General features: G+C 43.1%; 2 long non-coding RNA genes across 2 annotated transcripts; one reads left to right on the forward strand and one right to left on the reverse strand.

Annotated features, from left to right (window-relative positions):
• The first annotated feature begins 5,681 nt into the window (after positions 1 to 5,681).
• Positions 5,682 to 7,355, forward strand: LOC308468799. Its single transcript, XR_013981886.1, has 3 exons — positions 5,682 to 6,289; positions 6,676 to 6,797; positions 6,970 to 7,355. It is a non-coding gene; the product is annotated as an uncharacterized lncRNA (long non-coding RNA).
• A 2,721-nt stretch (positions 7,356 to 10,076) lies between these two features.
• LOC308468149 lies at positions 10,077 to 10,518 on the reverse strand. The gene is made up of 2 exons (XR_013981492.1): positions 10,488 to 10,518; positions 10,077 to 10,451 (listed from the first exon to the last, which is right to left on the reverse strand). It is a non-coding gene; the product is annotated as an uncharacterized lncRNA (long non-coding RNA).
• Positions 10,519 to 21,849: the final 11,331 nt, after the last annotated feature.

Genomic DNA, 21,849 nt, shown 5'->3' on the forward strand with positions numbered 1-21,849 from the left:
AGATTTCGCCTGTGTCACATTGGAGGGCATGTTCACACTGTGGTTAACAGTCAATCCCTCTTCTTATGGATAAGACATATCACCTGCTGTTGCTCCCCCACCACCACCTTAAAGGATTTATATCTTACTTATGTGTTTTATTCATGAAAACCATTAGACAGTTAATGTTGTTAAATTGTTGACATTTCATCCCAGACTTTTTTTGGGGGGGGGTGTTTTTGTTTTCTTTCTTTTTTTAATAGCTATTTTCTCATATATACAACTCAGCATTCTGTGAACCACATGTGGTCTTGAGCTGTCAGTCACAGGGAAGGATATGGAAAAGACTCATGTGATAGATTTCTCCAACTGCAACAAGTTTACAGCTTCAAGAAAGCAATTTCAAAAGGCTTTTTCCCGGTAGGCTCTCTGTTAATCATGAGAAGGGTTCAAAAATTAAACCTTAACTGAACTGAGCAAAGCTAGCTCTTGACTTTAAAGTAGGGTGTTTCTTTTATCATCTATATTGTGGGTGCAGAGGATGAAAGGGGAATAACAATGTTGAAATAAACTGTAAACCTACAAAAACAAAAAAAACCAGAGAAATCTCTCTTTTTTGCATTTGTATTTGCAATTTAAATGTGGAATGTTTTTAGAACAGATCAAACTTGTCTTCTGTCTTTTGAAGGGGAATACACAAGAAGAGCATTGGTCTGTTTTCATAATGCCTTCTGGAAACTGGTGTGAAAGGAAAGCTTTTAATAATTGCTCTCTCTCTCTCTCTCTCTCTCTCTCTCTATATATATATATATATATATACAGCTTAGTAAGTGCACATTTGCATTACCTATGCCTTCCATGACATTCCTATACACTGTTGCTTTGCTCATAACTCCTGCTTTAAGAAGGGAAAAGTTTGAGATGTCCCCTTTGAAGATCACTGGGACATGGAATTAGACCATTTGGGAGGTTTGTCATTCTTGATCCTTCTCCTGGAAATAACAAGCAATGAGTGGAAATGCCCCCAACACTTTCACAGGCTTAACAGTGTGTCCCCCGCCCACACACCTAAGGGTGGCAAGCTAGGTTAGGGAAGTGATCAGAGCACACTCAGCTCTGTCTTCCAGCACCACTTCATCTCTGCCCAGTGGCAGAGCTTTCCCTGTCCCTAGATATATTATTTATGATATTACGGAGAGGTTCTGCTTCAGAAGTGGGGAACCATTTGCAGTCTTAGGGCCACATTCCTTCATGGGCAATACTTTAGGGACCATAGTCCAGTAATGCATAGGACGAGAGGCATCTGAAGGCAGCCCTGTTTAGGGAAGTTTTTAATGTCTGGTGTTTTATTGTATTTTTAATATTTTGTGGGAAGCCACCCAGAGTGGCTGGGGAAACTTAGGCTGATGAGTATAAATAATCTATTATTATTATTATTATTATTATTATTATTATTTGGGTGGAACTATGCACACAGCTTTTACCTTTATACAGTATGCTACATTGCAGCCATGCAAAGGTAAGAGGTTTCTACACCCTCACTCCACATACCTCTCTCCTTCTAGGGAAGAAAAAGCAGAAATGTAGTGGTCTGGGCTTGCAGGGGTCAAAGACTTGCTAGTATTTCTGCAGCAGGGCCCCTGCCTCCAGCATCCTAGAACTCTCTAATTAACATGAAAGCTTTTTAGTTACTGGTTTTAGTTTCTCACCCTTTGCGCTGATTTGAGCTGATCAGAGTGAAAGGAGGTGAGTCAGCCCCTGAGGATTGGCTCCTAGGGTCACTCTGGAGAAAATATGTGGGAAGAACATCAAAGGACAATTTCCCTGCATGCTACAAAGCTAAGCATCTAGGAGCACTGAGAACACAAGGTGCTTCCATTTCAAGAGAATGATGTGCAGGTTCTTTTATGTATAATGGATTTCCAAGGAAAACACAAATTGAGTCACTCCTGAAGGACCCTCTCCATTTGCATTGTTCAGCCTAGATGCTGAGGCCCAGATCAGAGGGCCTTCTGATGGTTCCCTCAGTGCAAGAAGTGAGGTTTACAGGGAACCAGGCAGAGGGCCTTCTCGGTGGTGGCACCCGCACTCCCGTCAGATGTCAAGGAAATAAACAACTATCTGCCTTTTGAAAGACATCTGAAAGCAGCCCTATATGAGGAAGTTTTTAGTGTTTGATGTTTTACTGTGTTTGATGTTTCAATTTATCGGTAGCTGCCCAGAGTGGCTAGGGCAATCCAGTCAGATGGGCAGCATATAAATAATAAATAATTATAATTACTCCAAAAGCTATTGGAGCACTCCAAATCGTTTGCTGATGTTTGTGTACACAAAATAACAGGACATGGAGATCTGTGTTGATTGCTGCAATGTGTCCTTAAATTAATAATTATTGTATACTTTTGATAATATTGTATATTATAAGGTTGCATAAGCTTAGAAGGGGTGTGGCTGTGTAAGGGGGCATGGCATTCACAAAGGGATGCTGCACTTCTGAATTTGACACTATGCTACTGTTCAAAGACACATTCCAGCCAGACACAAGCATGAGGAGGAAGCATGGAAGGCAAGTTGCAGGATCTGAGTATGTGTGTGCCTTGGGAGAACCTCAAGAGCTAGATCCGTGTTTCCCAAACTTGGGTCTCCAGCCGCTTTTGGTCAGGGATGATGGGAATTGTAGTCCCAAAACAGCTGGAGATCCAAGTTTGGGAAACACTGGGCTAGATAGAGAGGCCTGGGAGGCTGCAATCGTCCCCTGGACTTGAGGTTCCTCACCCCTGGTCTACATAATGTCTGCTACTAAGGGCTTTCCAGCATAAGGGAAGCTCAAGTTTTGTTAGTTTGCAATCGTGGAAGCATGAACGGAACAATCCATTTAACTCTGTGGGATTAATTTCTGAGTAAACATACATTAGGCAGGGTATTATTTTTCCCATGAGTTCTGTCAAACACCTTATGACATTACTTATGGAATTTATGTTTACTGACTTCAGAACTTTAGCTTTTATTTGTAGAGCAACCAATTCCCAATAGATGAGATAAACAGATTGGTGTGTGGGAAAAGAAGGTTCCGTTGCAATCAGTTATTTCAGTTAAATATAAAATAACAAATTGTTTTCCATCAAAATCCTAGGCGTATTTTTTTGGCTGTGTTATTTAGCTCATTCTTTCCTTTTTGACCAGTATTGTAGCCTCCTGTGGTAATGAGGCTGGAAGGCATGCAACACAGTTTTGAATATGCGACCATTAAAACAACTAACCTTTAGCTAATGTGTTAATGCCACTTTCAATCCACAGGCCTTTTTAAAATCAACAATCCCAGTGACAGAATACTGAAAACAATTAAGCTTGACTTGTCAAAATGAATAGGAGAGATGGCGTCTCCATCGCAGCTAGCAATGGCGATTAGAATCAAGTAATTTTCCTAAGTGGATTTGGTTCTGTGTGTGAACATGACCATGTTACATAACTTAAATTGCCTGATTAGTATTGCATTTGTTCATAAAATAATAATAAACTCAGTTGCAGAAGAATGAAGGATTCTTCCAGACTGTCATTATTTTGTAGGTAGTCTCAAGGGGCCCTGAATATTTTGCCATGAGATCATGTCCCTTTACCAATCAAATTCAAGGGAGGCAGATCATACTCACATAACTGACTGTATGGTTTGACTTCCTGACAAAGAAATTACCAATTTCATTTTTTAACCATGCTCTTCTTGCGTGGAGCTCAAAGTATCAGTCATGTTCCCTTCCTCTTTGTTACTCACAATAACCCTGTGAGGGTGATTTGACTGAGAGATAGTGACTGGCCCATGGTCACCCACTCAGTTTCCAGGTACATGGTGAGCTGACCATTGCCTTAGGCAGTGCTGTTCTGAAATAATAAAATAATAATAATAAATTTTATTTATACCCTGCCCTCCCCAGCCAAGGCCAGACTCAGGATGGCTAACAACCGATAATAAAAACAAGTTGAATGAATACAACTTAAAAACAAGATTAAAATACAACAGTAAAACATTAAAAAATTAAAATGCAGCCTCATCACAGGAGGAAGAAGGAAAAAAGAAAGAGGGGGAGGGAATCAAATTCACTCCAAGCCAAAGGCCAGGCGGAACAACTCTGTCTTACAGGCTCTGCAGAAAGAAATCAGATCCTGCAGGGCCCTGGTCTCGTGAGGCAGAGCGTTCCACCAGGCCGGAGCCAGCCCTGGCTCTGGTTGAGGCTAATCTAACTTCCTTAGGGCCCGGGACCTCTAGGGTGTTGCTATTTATGGACCTTGAGACTCTCCACGGGGCATACTGGGAGAGGCGGTCCCATAGGTACGAGGGTCCTAGGCCGTGAAGGGTTTTAAGGTCAAAACCATCACCTTTAATCTGATCCTGTACTCCACTGGGAGCCAGTGCAGCTGGAAAAGCACTGGGTGAATATGCTCCCATGGCAGAGACCCCGTGAGGAGACTCGCTGCAGCATTCTGCTCCCGCTGGAGTTTCTGGGACAGCTTCAAGGGCAGCCCCGCATAGAGCGAATTACAGTAGTCAAGCCTGGAGGTGACCGTCGCATGGATCACTGTGGCCAGGTTGGGGCGGGAAAGGTAAGGGACCAACTGCTTGATGCGGCGAAGGTGGAAAAATGTCACCTTGGCTGTTGCTGTAACTTGCGCCTCCATGGAAAGGGAGGCATCAAGGATTATACCCAAACTCTTAACGGAAGGCAATGGCACTAATTGGGCCCCCGCAAGAGAAGGGAGTTGGTCCCTCATCCCCATATCATCCCGACCCAGCCAGAGGACCTCTGTCTTCAAAGGATTTAGTTTCAATTGGCTCCCACGAAACCATCCAGCCACAGCTTCCAAGCATCTGGTCAGTGTGTCCGGGGCCGAGTCGGTGTGGCCATCCATCAGCAGATAGAGCTGAGTGTCATCAGCATATTGGTGACAGCCCAGCCCAAAGCTCCGGACAATCTGGGCAAGGGGGCGCATAAAGATGTTAAAAAGCATCGGGGGGAGGATTGCGCCCTGCGGCACTCCACACACCAAGAAGTGGCGCGATGACATCTCCCTCCCTAATGCCACCCTCTGTCCCTGACCAGAGATAAAAGAGCTCAGCCATTTACGGGCTATGCCCTGTATCCCCACATCAGCAAGGTGGTGGTCCAGAAGATCATGATCGACCATGTCAAAGAGATCCTTTCCTTCTATTGAAGCAAAGGGGTATAATTTCACTGTATGTGAGGCAGAAGAATCATAATATTAACTGCCTGTTCAGGGCTCCTAGGCACTTCTTGCAGTTCAGCTCTGAAAATACTTCCTTGTGTCTTGCTCTCAGCCCCAGCAGCTGATTTTCAGGGGGGAGCCAGGTGGAGTTGAGTAAGGATAAACAATGAAAATGAGGTGTCTGGTCTTGCATAATGTCACCGTTTGGGTACAACTTGAGCTGTTAAAAGGTTTAAGGGCTTATTCTGGGAGTTCAAAAGATTTCAATGCAATCCAAAGAAGAATTAAGCCTTGCTTGAGTCCACCGAAATAAAAAACTAAAACGGAGCACTTCAGATGGGTGGGATATAAATAATAAATTATTATTACCATTATTCTAGGCTTTCACAAAATGTTCTTTCACCATTTTGTGATCTCTAGCTCTCAAACAACTGAGACCTAAAGGAAAACTAAAGCTTTGTTTGGGCTTTAATGTTTAAATACTCAATGACCTCACACTTCCTGATTGTCTGCCATGACGATCGGCTGTGCCGATTACACCGGAGCCCTTCCGTGCTGGTAATTGAGGATAATATGGGAGTAATTATCCTCCCAACCCTCCCAGGGTTGGGGGGGGCACTCCACCCGCAGATTATCTGATACCTGCTGCCCTTCCAGAAGGAAGAGGGGGGAGGGGACACTGGGTGTAAGCCACACGGTTGTGGCAACTTTCCAAAGCTGGCGCCATGAACAAAGACAACTGTTTTTTAAGATAAAAATTCAGACTTAACTAACAGGCATGCTCTGAACCAGCAGAGATAAAATAACTTGCTAATTTAATCAGCCACTGAAAAGGATTTGATCTGGAGAAAGACTTTTGGTCGGGACCAAAACACAATGGCTTGAAATATGTAAGTGGACGCTATTTCAATTACGAAACGGACTGTGTGAAATTTTGACTATGATTCCGGCAATGATCATTAAGGGAAAGATGAAAGGAATTCCTGATGGAACTATCGTTTCAGTTTAAAGGCATCATCTCATTAACAGCTGGAAGGAGGCCAAGACAGAGTTTTGGATATCTGCCCAGGATTAATGGTGGACTATGATGCGGGTGGTGCTGTGGTCTAAACCACTGAGCGTCTTGGGCTTGCCAATCAGAAGGTCAGTGGTTCGAATCCCCGTGACAGGGTGAGCTCCCATTGCTCAGTCCCAGCTCCTACCAACCTAGCAGTTCGAAAGCACTCCAAAAAGTGCAAGTAGATAAATAGGTACCACTCCGTCGGGAAGGTAAGCGGCGTTTCCGTGCGCTGCTCTGGTTTCGGTGTTCCGTTGTGCCAGAAGCAGCTTAGTCATGCTGGCCACATGTTCCGGAAAAACTGTCCGCGGACAAACGCTGGCTCCCTTGGCCTGTAAAGTGAGATGAGCGCCTCTACCCCAGAGTCATCTGCAACTGGACTTAACTGTCAGGGGTCCTTTACCTTTTTTTTTATGACACAGTTAAAATATCTCTGTTTATAGAAAATGAAACTAGAGATCGCTGAGGAGCAGAAACAACAGTACAAAGGACTGACCCACTCGTTGAATTAATTGATGGATTAATTGTACAACCCCAGGGGGAGGTGAGCCTTTTTTATTCTCTTTTGATATATATGTATTTGCAGTGTTACCTGGTAAACCTCCCCTGAAAGGTAACAGTTTGAAATACGCAAGTGGATTTGAAATAACACTGCTGCTATCTCCTCAGTGGAAGGAAGGAAAATATTCTGGACTGGAGCTACTTTGTTTTTGCAGAGGTACCAGCATGTTGGGAGATGGTGCGAGACTACGGAAGCGAATTCTGGATGGCTGCCTGAAGCTAATGGTGTCTTTTTGTCTGGGACTGTGGCGTATTTTGGCTCTTGTTGGCAGAAATCAAAAATGGAATTGCTGGAATGTGGACAACAGGGGAAAATATTTCACACAGAACTATGAAGACGAAAGTTTGAACAGACTAATGGTTGTAAACATAAATGAAAATTAAGCGAAGGATTAACATCGGAATGGTTTATTGACTAATTAAGAAATGCAATGTGATATTAGATTATTAGCACTCCGTAAAATTCAGAGCTTGGGTAGCCACCCAAAGATATATAATTTGGCATTTATATTTGGCTTTTTAATTGTATTGTAATTTGGAATGTTTTAATGTGGTTCTTTTTGGATTATTAAAATGGAAAACTTAATAAATATTATAAATAAATAAATAAATAAATAAATAAATAAATAAATAAATGGAAATGAAGCAGCTGGTTGCCATAGTGAAATTATGATGACACTGTCACTCTGTAGTGGCAGTGCTGAAGTCATAAGTCAGATTCAAGGGGGAATTTCCCCCAAGGCCCTGCCTACCATTTAACAGTGACCTAAGGTTTTCCAGTAAAACATGAAATGGTGCACACACTATATCTTGTTTGTGTGCTTAGTTCATAACTTTTCTCTTAGTTAAATAAATAAAAATAATATTTTATTACTTATCCCCAGCTACTATGGGCGGCTTCCAGCAAGATATATATAAAAAATGTCAAACATAAAAAAACTTCCTGATACAGGCTGCCTTCAGGTATCTTCTAAAAGTTCTGTAGTTCTTTATCTTCTTGACATCTGACGGGAGGGCATATCACAGGGCAGGCGCCGCCAGTGAGGAGGTCCTCTGCCTGGTTTCCTTTAACCGCACTTCTTGAAGTGAGGGAACCACCAGAAGGCCCCCGGAGTTGTCCGGGCTGAACGATGGGAGTGGAGATGCTCCTTCAGGTATACTGGGCTTAGGCCATTTAGGGCTTTAAAGGTCAGCACCAACACTTTTAATTGTGCTTGGCAACATACTAGGAGCCTTTAGGACTGGTGCTATATGGTTCGGGGGGCACTCCCAGTCAGCAGTCTAGCTGCTGCATTCTGGATTAGTTGTAATTTCTGAGTTACCTTCAAAGGTAGCCCCACGTAGATTGCATGGCAGTAGTCCAAACGGGAGATAACACTTGCCATCCTAAGAGCTGAGCTTCCGTCTTCCAGTACTATGTGGTGAACGTGGACTATGACAAGCTGAAAAAAGAGTGCCCAGATTTCTGAAGAGCAAATGTTCTCCCTCTACAAGCTGCACAAGATGAAGAGGTTTAGGTCTTCCAGAAGCCATCCGCACAACTCATACGCTTAAATCATCCAGGAAATCTTAAAACTGTCTGCACAAGGCGCTTAAATCAGGCATGTCCAAAGTCTGTGTCGGGGGCCTAGTCCAGTCAGTTTATTCCAGCCCCTGTGGCAGTTTATTTCCTGGGGTAAAATCCTAAAAAAACCTCAACAACTTCAATCCTAAAAAAAGGAAAAAGGTTAACAACTTTGGTCGGCCCTTTGGTCAGCCCTCACGGCCCTTCACTTCATCAAATCTGGCCCTCTTTGAAAAAAGTTTGGACAGCACTGAAGAGTTAAAGTCAAAGAGTTCAAGAGAAGCAGAGAAGGGGGTGCTGGATGTCAGGAGCTGCGTTCTCTCCTGTGCCGCAGAGTGTGTGTGACTACTGGTTCACAAGCTGTGTATGTTGACATTCCATTCTTTGGAAGCGTGGAAACAGAAGGAACTGTGTGCAACCTCCGTCTTCTGTGTTCTTTGTTCTGTTCTGTTGTTGTTCTCTCTCGGATGACCCCCCCCCCATTCGCTTCCACTGGGAAAGAGGTGTGGTTTAAGCACCCCGGTCACCCACCCCTTCCCATTGTGCCCTGACCCTCTCCATGCAAGGATTCAGGTGAGTACATGCCTTGGGGCACAGCAAGCTTTGGGGGGCTGGGGGGAGAATGCAATGCCAGTGGGATGATGGAGGGGGAGACAGCAGGCAGGGAAACTGCTGGGCAGGTGGGAGAGGGAGAGAAACCCCCCCCCCAAATGATCATTTGTACATTTGACTAGTGTTGTGTGGAGGGAAATGCAGCCCCTGGGCTGAAAAATGTCCCCCTCCTATGTTTGAAATTCTAGAATAAGTAACTGCCTCTTTCCCCTCAGCTGCTATGTCTATTTGTGACATCACAGGAGACCATACATAGACAGGGCTGGGGAAACTAGGCCTCAAGGGGGGCATTTATTAATAAAGAAATGATGACTGAGGACCTCCCCCTTGTGACACCCATGGCACCCTCAAAAACAAAGACCCCCCGACCCCCCTCCCATTTTTAAAAAGTTGACCCCAAATCTGTTAGTTTTGGCAGTTGAGGGATTGGTATTATTTATTTTGCCCTTTGTGAGACATAAACTGGTTCCTTCGAGTTAAGGTCTCTGGATCCTTTTAAATAAAGTGATCTGGACAAAATAGGTGAATTAAGAAACCTTTTTTTATTAGGCACACTTGCAACTGGGGTATTCCAAGATCAGGTACATCTTCATCAGGAAAACCACACCTTAAAAAGTCGCTTGTCCATCCGCAAGTCCCTCCTTCCACGCCCACAAGAAGGGGCGTGCCAATTTACAGAAGTATCGCGTCCGCCTCATTAACATTTTACCATTCCACTTCCCATGTTAATCATAATACAATACAATACAATATAATACAATCCAAATACTTTTATTGGCATTTCAAGTTAAGACATTTCAAAATGGCATCAGATGCAAAGTCTTTCTTCTTCCTGTTTCCGAGAGATTTTATTATTTTATTAGAGATTTTATTTTATTAGACACACTTGCAAGTGGGGTATTCCAAGATCAGGTACAACTTCATCAGGAAAAGCACATCTTAAAAAGTCGCTTGTCCAGCCGCAAGTCCCTCCTTCCACGCCCACAAGAAGGGGCGTGCCAATTTACAGAAGTATCGCGTCCGCCTCATTAACATTTTACCATTCCACTTCCCATGTTAATCATAATACAATACAATACAATATAATACAATCCAAATACTTTTATTGGCATTTTAAGTTAAGACATTTCAAAATGGCATCAGATGCAAAGTCTTTCTTCTTCCTGTTTCCGAAAGATTTGAGTGGGGAAATCCTTTCGATTCCTCAATAATAAGAGGCAGTGGGGTGAGGGAGGCAAGGGCCACATCCACACCATTTAAAGCGCTATGAAGCTGCTTTAAACACTCATGGCTTCTTCCCCAAAGAATCTGGGAGCTATAGTTTGAAAAGGGTGCAGAGAGCTGTTAGGAGAAAGCCCTGCTCCCCTCCCAGAGTTCCCTGCCAAGAAGGGAACTATACTCCTAACCCTAACCCTGCTCCTGACGCTAACGCTAACGCTAACTCTAACCCTAACCCTAACCCTAACCCTAACCCTAACCCTAACCCTAACCCTTAACCCTTAACTAGAGCTAAAATTCCCAGAGTTCCCTCACAAGAAGGGAACCCTACCCCTACCCCTACCGCTTAACTAGAGCTAAAATTCCCAGAGTTCCCTCACAAGAAGGGAACCCTACCCCTACCCCTAACCCTGACACTAACCCTAACTCTAATGCTAACTCTTAACACTTAACTAGAGCTACAATTCCCAGAGTTCCCTGGCAAGAAGGGAACCCTACCCCTACCCCTTAACTAGAGCTAAAATTCCCAGAGTTCCCTCACAAGAAGGGAACCCTACCCCTACCCCTACCCCTAACCCCTACCCTAAACGTAACCCCCCTAGCAACTCTCCGTCCCCTTAACCACCTACAGTTCCCAGAATCCCTGAGGAGAAGCCATTCCTGTTCAAAGCGTCTTCATAGCACTTCCAATGGTGCACCTAATGTGGCCCTCATTTTCTTCTCTCTCCCCACTGCCCCATCACTTGCAATGCAGCAGATGTCCGCCTGCAGTCTCCCTTCAAAGCTCCTTCGCTCAGGTCTGGCCACGGCCTTGTCCATAGCTCACTGTCAGTTTTTCAGGTTCATTTCTCCAATTTAAATAGGGACGTCCTGCGGTTCTCTTCATGACTTTGAAGGCTGGACTTGGGGAAAACCTCACCGGCTCCAGACATCCCTGTAAGGCAAAGGCAAACAGGTGAGTGGGATGGCCCCCATCCGCAGCATCCCCCCAGACTCATCCTCTGTTTGGCTGCCTGTTCACAAACAAGGCTTCCAAACCAGTTTGCATCCATCTCAGCCAGCGTAGCCTCGTGGCATCCACTAGCCTGAATGTAAACTCTTCTGACAACCATCCACCAGCTGCAGCCTCGCCAGGTCCATTGCCAGACATCAGCTAGCTTCAGAGCTGAATATCAGTTGCCTTCAAGTAGCGATCCCACCAGCAAGTAAACTTTGTACTTGCCTTCTCCTTGCTCCACAGCATCCCAGCACCGGGCCATTGCCTCCTTCCGCTTGCCAGCTTGCCATCACACGGCAGGAGACCACCAGGGCTGAGTGCCAGCGAGCTGCCCATTTCTCTCTGGGGAGGGCAACTGCCTTGGCCCACATTTATACCCGCTCAGGTGCCAAATGTTTTTGTGACATCCCAGTCAACCCACCAACAATGGCAGCAGCTAGGGAGGGATCACCCCCACCCCCACTGCCCTCACAATGGTAAGCGCAGCTCAGCAGCCAAAACACACACACCACAAACCCAAGTTGTGCCTTATCTGTGAAGGCCACACCAGAAACCCAGGGGGTCAGAAGGGGAACATTTTTCAGCCCTGAGGTTGCATTTCCCGCCACACAACACTAGTCAAATGCACAAATGAACAGAGCAATGAAAGCAAGCCTTATCTTTGCACAGGAAGCTGTTCAAGGAATGACATGCAGAAAGTTAGTATCTCAGGAAAAAAGCACTTTTCATCAATCAATCAATCAATCATTAATTGCATTTGACTAAAAGCCATTACAATTGTAGTTACAAAAGCACCAAACCCAATGACCCAAACCATAGCTCCCGGACTCCTTGGAGGAAGAAGCCAGGTGGATGCCATGTGACCTCAGTGTTGTGTCAAGTTATGGCTACATACTACCTCCAGGTTCAAAGGCGGCATATTTCTGTATATCAGTTCCTGAGAATCACGAGGGATGTTGTGGTCAGATTCTAGGCAGTTTTTGCACAGGCATCTGTGAGAACGTGATGCTGAACTTGGGCCACTGGCCTGATCCAAGCAGCTTTCTTATGTTACAAAGGAAGACCTCCAAGAAAGAGCCTTGCAGCACTGTTGCACCCATGTCTACTTGGAATGAAGTCCTACTGAATTCACTGGGGCTTCCTCCCATGTAGGTGGGATTGTAGCCTTTGCCATTTTTGGGGAGAGCTGCCTGTGGTGCCAAGTAAAAATAAGAATAAATGACTAAAACAAAATAAGAATAAATGACTAAAACAGAATCCTTGTGTATGAAAATCAAGCTTTTCGCTGCTTAGGCTTCTGCCAGTGAAACGGTCCTCTTCTGATCTCATGACAGTGGAAAGGCACACCAGCCAGTGACCCCTTGGAAGGCATGGCTGAGGAGTCAGACTCTTAATTCAGGGACACTGAGAACCTAGAATGTTTTTGTTCCTTCCCGGGAAAGGGAGAAATGGTTACCAAATAAAAATAAATTGGAAAAAAGATACTCAAAGAAACAGACAGTACATAGTTCACATAAGAGATGCAGAGAAAAAGTGAAATGCCACAGTGCTGAAATGGTTTTAAAATTTCTGATTTTGGAGTGCATTATGTGCAGTAACGGAGCCTCATGTTCCAGAACCGGGTGGCGGAGAGCAGGTGGGTGGGTGGCTGGCGCGTGCCCAGGGGGCATTGCACCCAGCATGGGGGGGCAGCCACAATGGCACCCCACCGGGATCGCGCTGCCGGGGGTGGTGCACTCCCCTGCACCCCTCTTCCTCCACCAGTGATTAGGTGACTTTCTGAAACTTGCAGCATTTCTTGGAGTGCTACATTAAAAGTATTCTCTTGGAATTCTCCCTTTGTAGTCCAAACTTTTTTTCAAAGAGGGCCAGATTTGATGAAGTGAAGGACTGTGTGGGTTGACAAAAGTACCAACCAAAGTTGTTAACCTTTTTTTTTAAGGATTGAAGAAGTTGTTGAGCTTTTTTTGGATTGAAATTGTTGAGGTTTTTTAGGATTTCCCCCCAGGAAATAAATTGCCACAGGGGCTGACCGGTGGACCAGATTAGCTCCCCAAAATGGACTTCGGATATGCCTGCTCTAAGCAAATCAGAATGAATGCTCAATAAAGACTGGACATAATCTAACAGCTGTGTAACTTTTGTGCAAGCATATCAGAATGAATGCTGAATATGCAGGTCTTTCTGCAGGGCTCAAATATACTTGTATAGGGTTGGGGGAAGCAAGGGATCTTTTTGTACTTTTGGTAATATAATCAGGAAGTGAAATAATCCAGCTTGGCATGTGCTGTGATACAAAGAATCAGCTGAGAACCACTTCCAATTAGAATAGATTATGGGGTAGATGGATGAGTGGCCTGATAAAGCAGACCCATATGTTCCAGGTGTGGGGGAAGAACTCAAGTGATTGATTTCAAATGGAAACAAGAAGTGCGGGCTCTATGCCGAAGAACCCCTTTAAGATGGGCAGAGATTGAGCTCTCCTTCTTGCATGGTAGCCAATTCCCTAAAATGTGGGAGGCCATCACTGTTGCTAGCCTCAATTTTCCCAGTGAGAAAGAAGGTCACTGATATCAAGTGAGATGACTCTATAACACAGCGTTGCTTTGACAAATAATAACAGGGGCAGCCTGTAGAAGACTGGCTGGGCGTAGACCTTTGAAGACTTCTAGCAAGATGGTGTTTCTGGTTTGGTCCAGCAGAATGGTTTTCATACCTCTTCTGTGGTCTCCTATCTTCAATGCAACTCTTCCTCTGTCACCCTCCCCACCACCACCACCCATACGGGAGTCCATCTTCACTTCTTAGATGCATTAATTTTAAGTTGCTTTAAACTGTTTGTAATATTGTATAAAATTGTGTTTTAATATTAATGTTGTGTTTTAATTCTTGTAACTCACCCTAAGACCATAGAGTGAAGGGCTGGGAACAAATTATAATAATAACAACAATGTCAATATCCAAACAAGTATAATTAATTACTTTATTTCCCTTCTATTAGTCTCAATAATAATATTACAGCTGCCAGGTCATTGTCTAGTGATTATTTTTAAACCTTTCTTGCTTTCCCCCCAGCCTGAAGACCTTGGGGCTGCTTGGTCACTATGGCTGTATCAGGTACTCAAGCATATCAACAATAGCAGGCAGAGTTGATTGTGTTCCAGTGCAGGTTCTAGGATAACAATTTCTCTTAAAACATATCCTTGGAAATGGAGTATAGCTCATAAAACTTGCTTCACTCTTCACCAAATCCAAAATGGTTTTCCCTCTGGCTCTCTTTGAATATGTTGGTTCTCTTTTAAATTACCAAATGTGAGATAGGCAAACCTCTTATTGGGAAGCTCGGGTGAGATACACACACAGTGGAAGTTGCTCCCAATACTAGTCACCATACAGAAGCAGCTTAAGGTCCAAATAGTTTACTTTTGGACTTCTGGGGTGGCGCCATCGGCAATGGCGGACTACCTCTGATCTGGAGGGACTAGCTCCACGTGAAACGGGTCTTTTCCGCTACGGCGAAGCGGGGACCCTTTCAAAAATCACAGGCGGATGAAGCCTGTGACCATGGGACTCGGCGGGCACCTTTAGCGCCCCCCCAACCTGCAAAAGAACCCACTAATGGGCTCTGGAGCGAAGAGGGGGAAGTGGCGCGGTGCTGAGAGTCAACTGCATCTTCCGTGGAGCGAAGCCGCACAGCCGTTGCCGGAGAGCGCTGCCTTTTTCCTGGGACAATCTGGCTTCTAAAATAATCACCCGTGAGTACTTAAATTTCGGACAATTGGACTTTAAATAAGGACTTGCGAGCAGAAAGGAAAATTGGACTTAAAAGTTTACCTCAATTTGGCACTGAAACGGGAAGGTCTAAACAGGAAGTCAGCCTTCCGTTTCTTGTAGATAGATTAAAACAAAGACATGGCAAACTAGAGCTCAGAAAATCGCTTGTAAAAGATTAACTTTCATCATTTAAAATTGTTGAACCCCCCCTTCGGAAGCAGGAGAAGAGGGGGGATTTTTTCGGACTGTTTAAACCTGCAGAAGTGAGTGTAAAGTAAAGTAACTTTCCACCGTCCTGATCCTGGAGCGGGGTGTCAGGACTGACGTTTTTTTGAAGCTCATTGACCAGAGACAAACGTTTTTGACAGAAAGCTATAAGAAGAGAAACATTGATTCCATTGTTCCCCTTCGCATTTTAAAGGAACAAATATTGACAAAATATCTGAAAAAGGAAACTTTGTTGTTAGACTTGTCTTTAAAAGAAAGAACAAATAGAAGTTTTCCCCCTAGAGGGAGACTGTGAAACTGTAACCAACTCCAGGGAGCTAGCAGCTGTTACAGATTACAATCGTGGGAATAGACTTCTGACCTTGCAGGACAATGTATTCAGAAGCTCTGTTGTGTGCTTTCTGTAAAACAAATGCCCTACTGGAACAGCTACATGAGAAGACGGACTTGATGACTGATGCGATCAGAAATTTTGAACAGGCAGTGGGAAATTATATGGAGCCCACCCAGGAATTAAATCAGGAGTGTGCCCTGACAGAACAGATGAGGGAAGAGGATGTTGCTGAATCTTGGGCGCCAGAGATGAAGGGAGCTGTGGCCCCGCAGGAACATGAGCTTTTGGACTTGACAAATGAACTTGGAAAAAGCCAGATTTGGAAAGATAAAGTTTGGTTTGGTTTGGAAATCGGGGGTTGGATAGACCCCCCCACACAGGGTGTTTGGACTTTTCAAGTCTGGCAATGGGCCGTGAGATGTTTGGGGTTGTGGGGGCTCTTAATTTTGGAGGGATTTTGAAACATGTTCTTAAATACCACATGGAGTTTAGTGTGGACTATGGAAAAGGGGCTGATTTGTCGAGAAGGGTCAAAAACATTGTTAAGTTGGAGTTCCCACGAGTGAAAGGAGCAGGAGACAAAGGAAAATACAGTTATAAATATGAAGAAGAGCTGCGGAAAGGACATGGAAGAGACTTAAGGGCCTCGGATACAAGGTTACCAGGTTAATGCGCTAGATCGATGGGATAATAAGAACTGACAAAACCCGGGACCAGGAGGAAGGGACGCTGGATGAAGATTGGATTGTTTTTATTTCTTTTTTTTACTACTAGGATTGCTTTATAAAATTGATGAATGTTAGAAAAATGTTGGAATGAAATTACTTGGCTTTAGCAAAAATGTTTAAAGAATTATGTAAGAATATTATGGTTATGAGAAGTTGGTAAAAATAAGATTTAAGTTTTAAGCTTTAAGGTTCTTTATAGTAAGATAAGATTAAAATACATCAAGTTAATGTAATGACAGAATATTATGAAATATGGAAAGGATTTGCTGCGACAATTAACAACTAGGATACAAAAAAAGGGAGGAGGAGGAGGTCAAAGAAAGAAGGTAATGACAGTTGAGGATTTGAGAATGATGGATTTGTTTTTGAGTGTTGGTGGTGTATATTTATTTTTTGGAATTTGTATTGTTTGATGTGATTTGTTTTTTTGTTTTGTTTTTTCTTTCTCTTTTTCTGCTTTGTTCTCTTTTGTAATTCTAAAAATTTTCAATAAATATCATTTAAAAAACAACAACAAATAGTTTACTTTTGGAGAAGACAAGGCTCCGTAAAACAGTTCCAGACATAGATATGTACACTTGTAGGCTTTTGTAGATACAAATATATACAGATACATATAAGTACAAAGAATCTCCATTGCTCCAAATAAACTCCAGAAATTCAAGATGTAACACTGGACAAGTAACACTAACAAACTGATGACTCACAGACTAACTGCAGACTACTATAGCAGCAACCAAAGGAGAAATGACTGCTGGGAGGAGTGCAGAGGGAAGAAATGCCCGGGTGCCTCTGCAGCAACACAACTGGATGCCCTCATCTGGCCCAGCTGCAACAAAAAATGTCTCTCCTACATTGGTCTCTACAGCCACAGCAGGTGCTGCAATCATCCAACAGCTTGACCTCACCCGCAAATGCTCAGTCCTCCATCGTCTCCCAAGACAGACAGATGCCATTGAACTGAGCCAACATGCATTAATCCCAGATATAGCCAGAACACTGGTTTACTAAAGCTACTGGTTTGGCTTACCTTGCACCTGCAATTAGCTCATCCATGGGGTGATTTAAACTCAGGAAGGAAATTGACCCCTTCCCATGTCCAGTTACTCCAGCACATCTGGATTTTGCCACAATACTCATACATATCAGTATATTAGCCACCATTGTTCATGAAAGAAAATGGCTTCATTGTATATACAGGATGAAGTTAATTTATACTGATCGTCTGTTTCTGAATGGGAGGCATACATTTTCAGACCACTATCTCAAACATCCATGCCAACACATGGGAAAGCAGAAATATTCACAGAAATATAGCAATATGTTTTAAAACATCTCTACTATGATAATTTTTTCTGGGTCCTTGCAAGACCATTTTTACAACTAGGTTTGATGACAGTGAGGATCGCTCTGTATGTTACCCAGAAATACTAAAAGTGGAAGCCTGTGTGAATTGCACTTTGTGAGTAATGGTTGCCTCTTCCCTTTGGGGTCACTATAACATTGCTTCCATTGACACAGCAAAGATGCCCTCATTTATTTATTTATTTAATAAAAAAAAACATTTATTCCCAACAGCTGCAGATGACTGACATGATATATTGAACTTAGTGAATTTGCTGTTTAATAACCTGCTTTATCTGAGAGCAAGCAGGATTTCATCAACCGGAAATTACCTTCACCCTTCACCCACAATACTCACCAAATTTCCTTGTAGTTTTCCCCAACCCCTCACCTGTACCTTTCTCATTTTCCTCCACTTTCTGTGTCAGGGTATTTGTAAAGAAATTTATAGCACAAACAAAATGCCACATTCCACAATGGGCAGTAAAAAAACCCCCAGCCATTTATTTGTGTGCTTGTTGGAAAGGCTGCCAAAAGCTTGCCCAACACCCTCTGGTGGAAAATGTAGTAAATTCAGTGCCATCACAAACATATCAGATGTCTTACGTACCAGAGGTAGATAACTATCCTTCAAATATTTGTTGATGGGAAATGCAAACCACACAACTTGGATTTAAATAATCTTTCATGTATTTGCTTTGGCAAAAAATAAAGATGCAACTGCTGTCTAAAATGCTGCCTGCTGGATGTATTTGCAATGCGGCAAGGTAAACAGCCAAAATTTCTATCTTTCTCACCAGGAAGTATGATATTGATTTAATATACAAACCTTGATTACTCATAATGCTTTTCTTAAATATGAAGTGGACACAATGATCCTTGAGTGGCCTGGATTTTCATCTGAGCTAGAGAAGAATTCCTCTTTTCCTCCCACAGCCCCTTCCCCTCATTACCTCACTGCTATTCCAGTCACATGAGAGGGAGGGAGGGTCTATCACTCTCTTTCTGCGACCCTCAGGTGTCCCCTTGGCAAGTGAGAGCTCTGTTTATCCTAAGCCCACCTATGAAACCCCCATGGCATCATCAAAAGTGCAATGAGATCCATTGCAACTCCAAACCCTCCCCAAGCCCCACCACAAACTCCCAAAATTCCCAGGGACAACTGACAACTGCATTGCTCTTGTGGTAGTGTCTATTCCACTTTTCTTCTATTTGAGAGTTCAGAGCGGACAACAGCATGGGGTTATTTTTAGATAAGAAACCATCACTTAAAGCACAGTAATGAACTGGATAGCAGTAGAATAATCTCCAGCAGAATCAACAGCAGATGAGCAGCAGCAGAAAGGTTTAGCCAGTCATTAAGTTACACCAAAGTCCTCCTGAAGGAGCTGAAGTTTAGCCAGCCAATGGGATTTATATAATGGCCAGATGGCTTCCCTGCAAAGCATTGATGCCCAAGACTCAAAACATCCTCTTTTTGATGCTTACCCATTACAATAAAAATAGAGATGCAATGCAAGAATTTGGGTGGCAATTGGACTCTATGAGAGGGAATGTACAGGAGGAAATGATCCTTAAGAGATCCAGATCCTAAGCTATTAGAGACTTTAAATGTAGGAGTATCAAGTATCACGTATCAAACTTTATTTTGGTCACATATCAGCATAAGATAAAACATACAGATAAACTGGACACAGAAGACTTAAAACAGGTAAACAGGTAAGGGATACAAACTAGTAATTAAAAGGTGGTTATATCTTACATACTTAGAAAGATTGAAACAAAGGCAAATGGTTAAAACTGACTATGAGGGAGGGAGTGTGAAGAAGCCCAGGTCTTGCATTTGGGGCCTAGTTTGTGGTGCAAACCATCCTTCAATGAATATCAATCATAGCAGCACAAAGTCTAGCAACTGGATATGTAACATCTGGGTTTTCATCTTGAAGTAGCAGGGAGGTATAAAGTTGTTCTGCGCTGCTAGGAATTTTTTGTAGTATAGACAAGATGAACCTAGCTTGTATATCTGTATAGTATTGGCAGTGGGGAAAAAGGCATGTTCTGTTGTTTCCAGTTGCCCAGAAGCACATGGGAATTTCTTCTCCTTGTATAGTGTCTTCCTAAAGTGGCCTTCTTGGATGGCTGAAGGGAGGGCCTGGCAATGGGCCAGAGTGAAAGCCCTTCGCTATTTTGGAATTTCAAGGTTGGTTGTATTTGGCATTTGGGAGGTGAGGTGTCTTCTGGTTTCGCTGATTAAAAATTTCAGGGACCTGGCTAGATCTGCTTGGTGTTCTGTATATTCCACACACTGTTTGATGGTTTTTTGGGGCTTGTTCATACCCCATGTTAAGTAGGATCTGTGGAGTGAAGCCTAGAGTTGTTGTTATATTTATCACTGCACGTTTCCATTTCATTTGGAAAACTTTCTTAATGGTTAAGGGAGCAAGGCAACGCAGGAGGAAGGATAGTCTCAGCCAGTAATTTAGTGTGATAAGTCATACTCTAGCCTTGATTCTTATGAATCCAGTTTCAAGACGTATGGTAACATTGGAGACGTGTTTAGGCACCTGCACGGCTGATCTTAAGAATTTAGATTGTACCAGTTCTAATGGTGTGCAATTGGCAAGGGGAGTGAAGAGTTATACCCAAATATTTGAAGCAGGTGACCTGCTTGATCTTATGGTCATCAATGTACCATGAACAAGGTTTGGACCTTTTGGCAAAGACCAAGATTTTGGTTTTCTGATTATTTAGTTTTAGTTTGCTCTCCTTGCAGTATGCTGCTAGTGTTTTCATGACTCTTTTAAGGTTTATAGTTCTTGAGAGGATTGCTGCATCATCTGCACAGGAATATGCTTTCCTGCTAGTGTCGGAGGGTGGGAGTTCATATTGTGGAAGAGGGGTAGCAATATGAATTGATGCCTTTCTTCGTTTCAATTGTGTTAGACAGATGCCCCTGAGAGGCATCATGCTTTTAACAAGGGCCCTTCATGCAGTGTGAGTATTAAGTATGGCAGGCATCTGTCTAATGTGGAGGTCTCCAATTTTTTCAAGGGCACCATTTAGAATGTAGAGGCTTAGTTTGAAAAATATTTGTGCTAGGCAGAGACCCACAAAGTTCTACATTCAGTCTTTTGAGGCTCAAGTTGTAAGTGGGCCTTCAACCTCCAAATCTGGTGGGGTATGGCCAAACCATGTGTATAAAGTTTGGTTGTTCAGCCGTAGTCGGGCATTTAAGACCCCTCCCAGTATCACCAGTGAATTTGGATTTTGCAGTATAATGTCTGCAACATATGCTTCCAGCTCACCCCATTGGGCTTTGATCTCTGATTTCTGATGCACTGGGGGCATGTAGGCATTCATAATCAAGAGAGCCTTCTTGTTAAGGTTGAGCAGAGTAGCTTGGCATATGTCCTAAGTGAAGGGAGGGGCCTTGGTGTGGAGCTGATGTTGGTAGAAATAAATATTCCGAATCCCCCTTTTGCTCTGCTGTGCCTCTTACTCAGTTCAGCTCCCAATGTTCAGCTTAAATGTAGGAATTGAGCTGAGATAGGGAATCTACCTAATTCACACTTCCTTGAAAATTCACATTTTTCCTAATGTGATGCAGTTACAACTGTAATTGTTTAAGATTGGTTTTAACTGTAACTGCTTATAGATGTTTCTAATTTTAATTGTTTTTAGAATGCTTTAATCTGTGTTAGAATGTTTTTGCTTGGTTTTTGTTTTTTAAATTGTCTATGTGTTTGTTCCCCTGGGCTCCTTCGAAAGGAAGGGATATAAATTCAGTTAATAACAATAACAATAATATATGTCATCATCAAACCTTTATTGGCATCACTTACAAACATTCAGAATAAATAACCCAGTGCAATCTCACTGCCATTTCAACAGTACAGTCATTTGCCAAAGGGTAGAAGAGGCAAGCAATCTATTTCATCTCTGTACTGTATATCTGTATGTACCCCTGAAATTGAGAGGACATAACTTTCATAATATCCCATATATGTCATTGCAATTTGCAATCTGCTAGATTTACATTTTGTTCATATTTCCGCTGGTTCAGTCTTCTTGTTTCACTCTGGCACTGATTTTGACACCTTGTGAGGAAGAAACAAAACCTCATATTTGGCACTTTTGTCTTGGGCCATCTCATTTGAGACTGACACCTTGGGAGTTCTGACCGAACATCTCATGCATATTCTTCATTCCGTGCCATGAATATTTAAGGACATCCTG

Source organism: Podarcis pityusensis (assembly GCF_964106645.2).
Source record: "Podarcis pityusensis genome assembly, chromosome: Z".
Classification (NCBI taxonomy): domain Eukaryota; kingdom Metazoa; phylum Chordata; class Lepidosauria; order Squamata; family Lacertidae; genus Podarcis; species Podarcis pityusensis.